This window comes from Corvus moneduloides, chromosome 5 (genome assembly GCF_009650955.1).
Source record: "Corvus moneduloides isolate bCorMon1 chromosome 5, bCorMon1.pri, whole genome shotgun sequence".
NCBI lineage: Eukaryota > Metazoa > Chordata > Aves > Passeriformes > Corvidae > Corvus > Corvus moneduloides.
In genome coordinates this window covers 51,401,462-51,408,582 of record NC_045480.1, presented here as the reverse complement: position 1 = coordinate 51,408,582, position 7,121 = coordinate 51,401,462, and the positions used below count along the sequence as shown (strand labels likewise).

The following is a 7,121-nucleotide window of genomic DNA, read 5'->3' as shown; positions in this document are numbered from 1 at the left end:
GTTATTCCGGAACTCTTTGATTGCTTTTCCTAATACTGCTCTATTTGCCCAAAAATAAAATGGAAATGTAGCAGGGTAAAAAGAAATTATTTCCCTCTCATTCCTCAGGAAAAAGCTGCTTTATTGAAAAGAGTGAACCTCGTTTTTCACACCTCCGCGGCCAGGACGCCTCACCGCTGATCCCTCCGCGGGCAGGATCGCATCACAAGTAGTCCCTCCAGCGGATCCCTCCGCGGCCGGGACCGCATCACCGCGGGTCCCCTCTGGCGGATCCCTCTGTTATCAATGGTATTGTGATGTTGGCTTTTCGCATGTTACATCATTGTTATGGATTTATTGTGATGTTGGTTTTTTTATGTTCCTTAATGTTAGAAAAGCTTTGCCTGGGTTCTGTAATGTAATGCTGTAGAATGTCTGTAGTTTGGGTGGTGAGTTTGGGAAGGATGGGGGGGGTCTTCACATTCCTGGAAAATCTTATCAGAAGAAAAGAACCCGAAAGCAGATGGAATGGAGCCAAGGAAAAAGATAAGACTGATAAGATGATACTCAGCAACTCCAAAGAATTAATGAATTATGCATGATGGTGATGAATACGAAATAAGCGATGTACTTTTACAGACGATCTTTTGGATGTAAAGGTGTGCCTTTGGATCTCTGCCGAAGCACCCGGCCGGCCGTAACACCTTTGTTGCTGTTGTCTCCTAATTGTCCCTTATATTAAACTTTCCTTAAAATTTTACAAAGAGTGAACCTCGTTTTTCACAATGGTTAGTTGGCAGCCACATGAGATCAGGTTCTTGCCGTGATTGAAAATTGCAAGAAAATATTCAGAGTGCCTTGCTGGTCCAGGTGGATGTAATTCAAGACTCTGTATGTGAAGGAGCGCTGGCTGGAGGTGCCTCAGGAAATCTGCAGACCTGGTGTCGTGAGCCCACATTTTGGAGACATATCCCAACAGATGCCTCTGCAAGCTGTATGGCTTGTCTGAGGTGTAAATCAAGCACGTGGAAAAACACTGTGCAATGAGTTAACCTTTGAAGAATGAATTTCCCAGCAAGGTACAGGAATGCTTTTGGTTTGTGCCTTTGTTACCTGTACATCAGTAATGTGGTCAATCTTTCCAGAGAGCCTGGCATAAATAGAGAGTAGAGGAAACATAGTGAACCTGTTTCTGTGCTCTTTCATTCATCATCTCATCTCACCCTCACCATATTCTCCAATTTCATTTGTTGGAAAAACTCTTCAAGTAAAGAAATTAAGTCAAATTTGTGCTTTCCCCCCAACCCCCCCCCTTTTTTTTTTTTTTTTTTAATTGCCTTCTTTCCTGTAAGCCATCAGGAGCTTTTTCTTGCTTGTTTCTGTTTGTTTGCTTTCTGGATTCTTTCTGTCTTCAGTGTTTGCATCTTGCTCTATTGTCACATGTAGTTTTTTGGCTTTTCTGGAGGTGTCAGACAAGGGGAACTGTGCAGTAAGCCATATCCAGACTTTGCTCTACTAGCTCTAGTTAAAACATCACAAAGTTTCATTGCTCTGTTCAGGTAAATCTCTCCTACTGAATCATTGTTCTCCTATTCTAGTGTCGCCCTGGAGGGGCAAGAGATCATCTAGGCTTAAAACATCAGCAAATACAAGAAAACCCTCAAAGCCCAGGGGCGGGAGAAATCACCCATCTCCCTGAGAAAACTGGGTATACGTTCCTTTCTGTTCCATCTCTGGACCACATCTCTTTCTGATGTGATTGCCAGACAGTGGCCCTCTACAAGAACATTGTCAGCTGGCAGTATTCATAGCAGTCGTGTGTTTCTTTCAGCAGAGATTTAATGTAAGTTTAGTGGTGTCTGCAGTTCACAATCAGGTGAGGAAAGGAGTCAGTTTCTGCTCTGGTTGTGCTATAGCTGTTAGAGCAGGAATTTCCTTTCTGCCTTTTTTACCATCTTATTTGTACTGCTTATACTTTATGGCTGTGATTTTTAGCGTATGTCATGAGTTTCTCTGATGCTGCTAGCAGTTCCCTGCCTGTGCTTTGCTAGGAGGGGGCAGTGTCCTGATGCTTTTGACATAAGGTGTATTTGTTGGCTGCAGTGCATTCCCATTGGACACCAGAAGCAAGGCCTTGCAGTGGAAGAAGGTGGTGGGGGGGCGTGTCTTGAAAGAGGTTACTGCATTAAACATCTGCTAGAGGAGGAAGTTTCCACAATAACTGGGTTAATAGTCCACTTCTGGAGTGTAAGCTGGGGGCAATCCTTTGTCCAGCCCCAGCCATGTGCAGCACACAGCAGCAAACGTGGCTTGCAGAGGCTGGGGTGCAGAGCAGGACCAGTTGCCTGCTCCTACATTAAAAGGGAGGAGGGAGAGGAAGCCTTTGCAGCTGGGTTGAGTGCAGGCTGCTGCCAGCAGTTGTCTAGAAGCATTCCTCACTGCTTCGAGTTCTGGGAGTGATGCTTCAGAGAAAAATCTCCCCTGACTTTTTTCAACCACAAGTCTTTGTCATGCGTAACAGGGTGGAGTTCTCTGCTCCACTCTTCCCCAAGTTTTTCAGCTGTGGGAGATAGGGGAGGGAAAAAATTTAATCAGACTTCTTAAATTTGTTACTTTCCAGGGGCTGCAGGACTGTGTCTCCAAAACCATGCTTGGAATTCATCTTGCTCACAAAATTTCATGATCTCAAGAAAGAATTCCTACTCCTATTTCCAAATCTCTTATGATTGTGGTTGGTTTTGTTTGTTTGTTTGTTTTTTTACTTGGTGTTGGAATTCAGGCTGCTCAAGACCCACAATTTACACCTGACTGAATGAATGTCAAATTGGATTTTCAGGGAATATATTAGGAAGCTATGTAAAATAAGGCTCTAGTGGAGAAGCAGTAAAGAACACACACATCCTTGCTTTACTTTACACTGGAAAATTTATTTATTTATTTGTTTTGCTACTGAAGAGGAAAAACCTTACAGTTTAATACAAGGCTTCTGGGTTTTATTTAGTGTTGAAAACTGGTTACCTTATTTAGCTTTCTCATTTTCTTAGAAAAATCAGAAGCTGAACTATTTTCTGCATGATTGCTGAATGCTTAAATCAAGTCCATACAGAACCTTTGAATAACACAAACCAAAGTGGAGAGTTCAATCGAAGTCTGACAGATAAATATTTCCAATAACAGCAGGTTAAAAGATGAATGGTTGATGTTTTCCCCTTTCTTATGTTTAAGTTATTGGCGAAGGAATGGTATTTCATATGCGTAGAAGGATATTCTTGCCCTTGAAAAACATTTCCAGTAACTTGGTATTGAAAACAAGTCATGGTGGACATGCAGGTTATTAACACATTTGAGATCATAACAGACATGTCTTCTTTCCAAATAGTTTGGCTGAATCAAGTAAATAAAAGAAACCTGAAGATCTACTATTTCTTTATCTGTGTTTTGCGTATTTCCTTAGATGTGAACTTAGGAACCAAAATCAAATGCTTAAGATCTTTCATTTTTTTTTTTCCTGTCTTTGTGTCTTCCATCAAGCCTAAGTTCATGACTGGAAATCTGGCTTCCCATGGCTGGGATGGCCAGGCCTGGAGAGTGATGGTGAATGGAGTTGCATCCAGTTGGTGGGTTGGTCACTAGTGGGATTCCCCAGAGCTCAGTCCTGTTTCAGATCTTTACTGATGACCTGGACGACGGCATTGAGTACACCCTCGGTCGGTTTGCAGATGACACCAAGGTGAGTGGGAGTCTGCTGGAGGGAAGGAAGGCTCTGCAGAGGGATCTGGACAGAGCTGGGTCCTGTGTTGTGTCACAACAGCCCCATGCAGTGCTACAGGCTTGTGGCAGAGTGGCTGGAAAAATGCCCATTGGAGAAAAGCCCTGGGGGGGTGCTGGTTGATGGGCAGCTGAACATGAGCCAGCTGTGCCCAGGTGGCCAAGAAGTCCAGTGGCATCTTGGCTTGTATCAAGAACAGTGTGGCCAGCAGAACGAGGGCAGTGATCATCCCCCTGGACTCAGCACTGGTGAGGCCACACCTCAAATCCTGAGTTTAGTTTTGAGCCCCTCGCTACAAGAGAGGTTCTGCAGTGGGTCCAGAAAAGGGCAGTGGAGCACAAGTCTGATGAGAAGTGGTTGAGAGAGCTGGGGTTGTTTAGCCTGGAGGAATACAGTTCAGGAGGGACCTTACCACTCTCTACAACTGCCTGAAAGAAGGTTGTAAATGGGGATTGGTTTCTTCCAAGTAACAAACAACAGGACAAGAGGGAAAGGCTTCAAGTTTCATCGATGTGTGTGTGTGTTAGACTGGATATTAGGAAAAATTACTTCACTGAAAGGGTGGTCAGGCATTGGAACAAGCTGTCCAGGGAAGTGCTAGAGTCACCATACCTGAAAACATTCAAATAACATGTAGATGTGGCACTTAAGGGCATGGTTTATTGGTGAAGATGGCACTGCGGGGTTAACAGTTGGACTCAATGATCTTAAAGGTCTTTTCTAACCTTAATGATTCAATGGTTCTGTGCCAAATTGGTTTTTAAAAGCATTACATTGACTGTTTTTTCTAAGCTGCTGATTATCCCTCTAAAAGTCTAAAGTGGACTGAAGATTCTTCCTCCCTCTCACATATTGGAATAAAGAAAATAAACTGAAGGTAGTCAGAATTATCTTAAGTATGAATTCAGATGTGAGAATAGGAGTATCGCCCTTGCTGTTGACCATTAGATTCTGGGGACTGAACTGAAAATGGGGAAAAAAAGTAATACTTTATTCATCTGCTGTTTCTTATGGCGTGCATTGTCTTTTAAAGGTGTCTGTTGGATATTGTTATGAGATTGCACATTGTTTTAAAATAAAAAGCAGTAAATAATCCCCGAGAAATTGTCAAGAAAGATGTTTCCTTTTTATTAAAATACAATATTAATAGATAATAATTAGATTAGAAAAATCCCTCTATTTACTAAACACTTTTAGTCAGTTGTTTTGTTATACATTTGTTCAGTATGAACTTGCCTTGCTCTCTGTACTGTTTAAAAAATCTGCTGTTCACCATGCATTAATTCAAAGAACACAGTTAAGTCACACTACTTTCGTATCAGTGGAGGCCTAAGATCACTCATGAGCTATTTGTTAATGTCTGTACTGTAAAATGATATTTCCTTGATCTCACTAAGCAGAAATTATAGAAATACAAAAAACCCTACATCATGACTTCTCATTTTTACAGTCCTCAAGCAAATGCCCAAATAAAATGGCAAATAGTCCACTTAGAGGAGAAAAAAAGGAACTGAAACAAACCAAATATAACTCCGACTTTGAAAGTATGAAGAGTTTAGTCATTAGCACTTGGAATGCTTTCTGTGTTAGCTGCAGGGATTCCATGGTTCTGACACAACTTCAGATGGTGCACTTAACACTTTGCTAAATTATTTGCACATTTTTGTCTGTTTCAGCTGGCATCACTGCTTTGGAAATCTTCAGTGTCTCTTTTATCACAGCACACAGGTATCAAGTTACAGGAAAGTGTGCCTCATTTGGAAAAAATCAGCTCAACTTGACTGATACAAAATCCACAGAACTTTTTTTTTTTCTTGCTGAGTTAATTTGTGGTGCTCTCGTGGTGTTCCTGTGGATGGAATTTTACTGTCAAGACTTCTGTCTATTCAAAAAAGTTCTTCAAGAAGAGAAATGTGGGAAGGAAAGGTACATCATTCTTGTGGGGATGAGGAAGAGAGAGGAAGATAGAAGTTCAGTACCTGCACGTTGTCAGGCATACATATCCAGAAAAAAATCACTCCAATTAAGTTATGTTGATAAAAAAATAGGCCATACATATTGATGAATATTGTTTAAACTGTCTGTTAGATTCAGGAGGAAAATTAAAAATAACTATAAAGGAAATACGTAGCATTCTTTCAAGATAATGGGCTTTCCACCTCCTTTTCAAAAAAGCGATGGGAGCTCCAGAAAGCTTTACAAATACATTATCCATCATTTTGCTGTTTTCTAGAAATTGCAGCGCTAACAGAATTCAGTGGAATTCGTTTACAAATACATGGGTAGCAATACTATTAAAATGTCTTTTAGTTTTAGTTGTATTTTCAAGAAGTGATGCAGGTTAAATTCTGTATGAAATAAAGAATAGGTTTAAAAGCTCAACAAGAAGTTTGTATTAACCAGTATGACTGGAAGTACACTAATGGCCAAATTCTTCAGAAACAGCTATGGCAATTTATGGATTAAACAGCTTTAAAAGTCATTCCTATTCCTATTTGTACTTTCTTTTTTCCTAGACTGTAGTACTGTGCTACTTCATCTACATACAAAATGAAATTAAGAGGGTGAAATAAGTTCTGCCATGACTTAAAATGAATGTAGGCATTCTAGGAATGTTACCTTACAAGGTAGTATTGAAAAGAAAAATCATACAGTTATAATTCAGTCATGCTTGTGCATAAGGATAAATGTATAGTGTCGAGATAGAACTGTTTTATGGAAAACAAAGCCAGTTATCTGGGTCATTCCAGGAACTTTCAACTAATGAGTCATTTCACGCAGATCTTATATAGGTTTGTTTGATAGTTTTCAAAATGCTGTAAAGGCAGCCTTTAAGCATAGAGGAAAATATATTGTGGATTATAATTTCAGTCATTCAACTAAACTGTTTAGGAGAAAATCAATTGTAAAAATTTAGTTACAATGGCATTGCTACTTTAAAAGGATTTGTGATGAAATATTTGTTTCTGCTTCAATTAATAATTTAGGGTTGCCAAGCATAAACAGGGTTTGGTGACCTGAAATGACTTTTAATTCAGTTAAATGAATTTTAAAAAATAGTAGCTCAAAAAAATCATTCTCATAGCAAAGTTTATTTCTCTAGCTATTAAAAGCAAATTTACATCTGTGTATCTCATTTCATAAATTTCTTGAAATTACCTATGAAAGTATGACGTGTTAACAAAATATTTAGCTTTATTAAGGAGCATGAAAGTTAATTTTGCTTTTAGAAACTGCATATACAACAAATATCAGAACAGGATTTTCATTTTCATTTGTTTGAAACATTTCTGCACTTCAGTAGCTAAACCACTGAAACAACAGACAGGGATTTGGCAGCTGTGGTGATCATAAGTTTCAGTTTAACTTCCTG

The 7,121-nt window shown here is 39.8% G+C and overlaps 1 long non-coding RNA gene across 1 annotated transcript; it reads left to right on the top strand.

Moving 5' to 3' along the window:
* Positions 1-228: 228 nt before the first annotated feature.
* LOC116444833 lies at positions 229-6,098 on the top strand. Its single transcript, XR_004240542.1, has 3 exons — positions 229-1,058; positions 3,511-3,709; positions 5,425-6,098. It is a non-coding gene; the product is annotated as an uncharacterized LOC116444833 (long non-coding RNA).
* Positions 6,099-7,121: the final 1,023 nt, after the last annotated feature.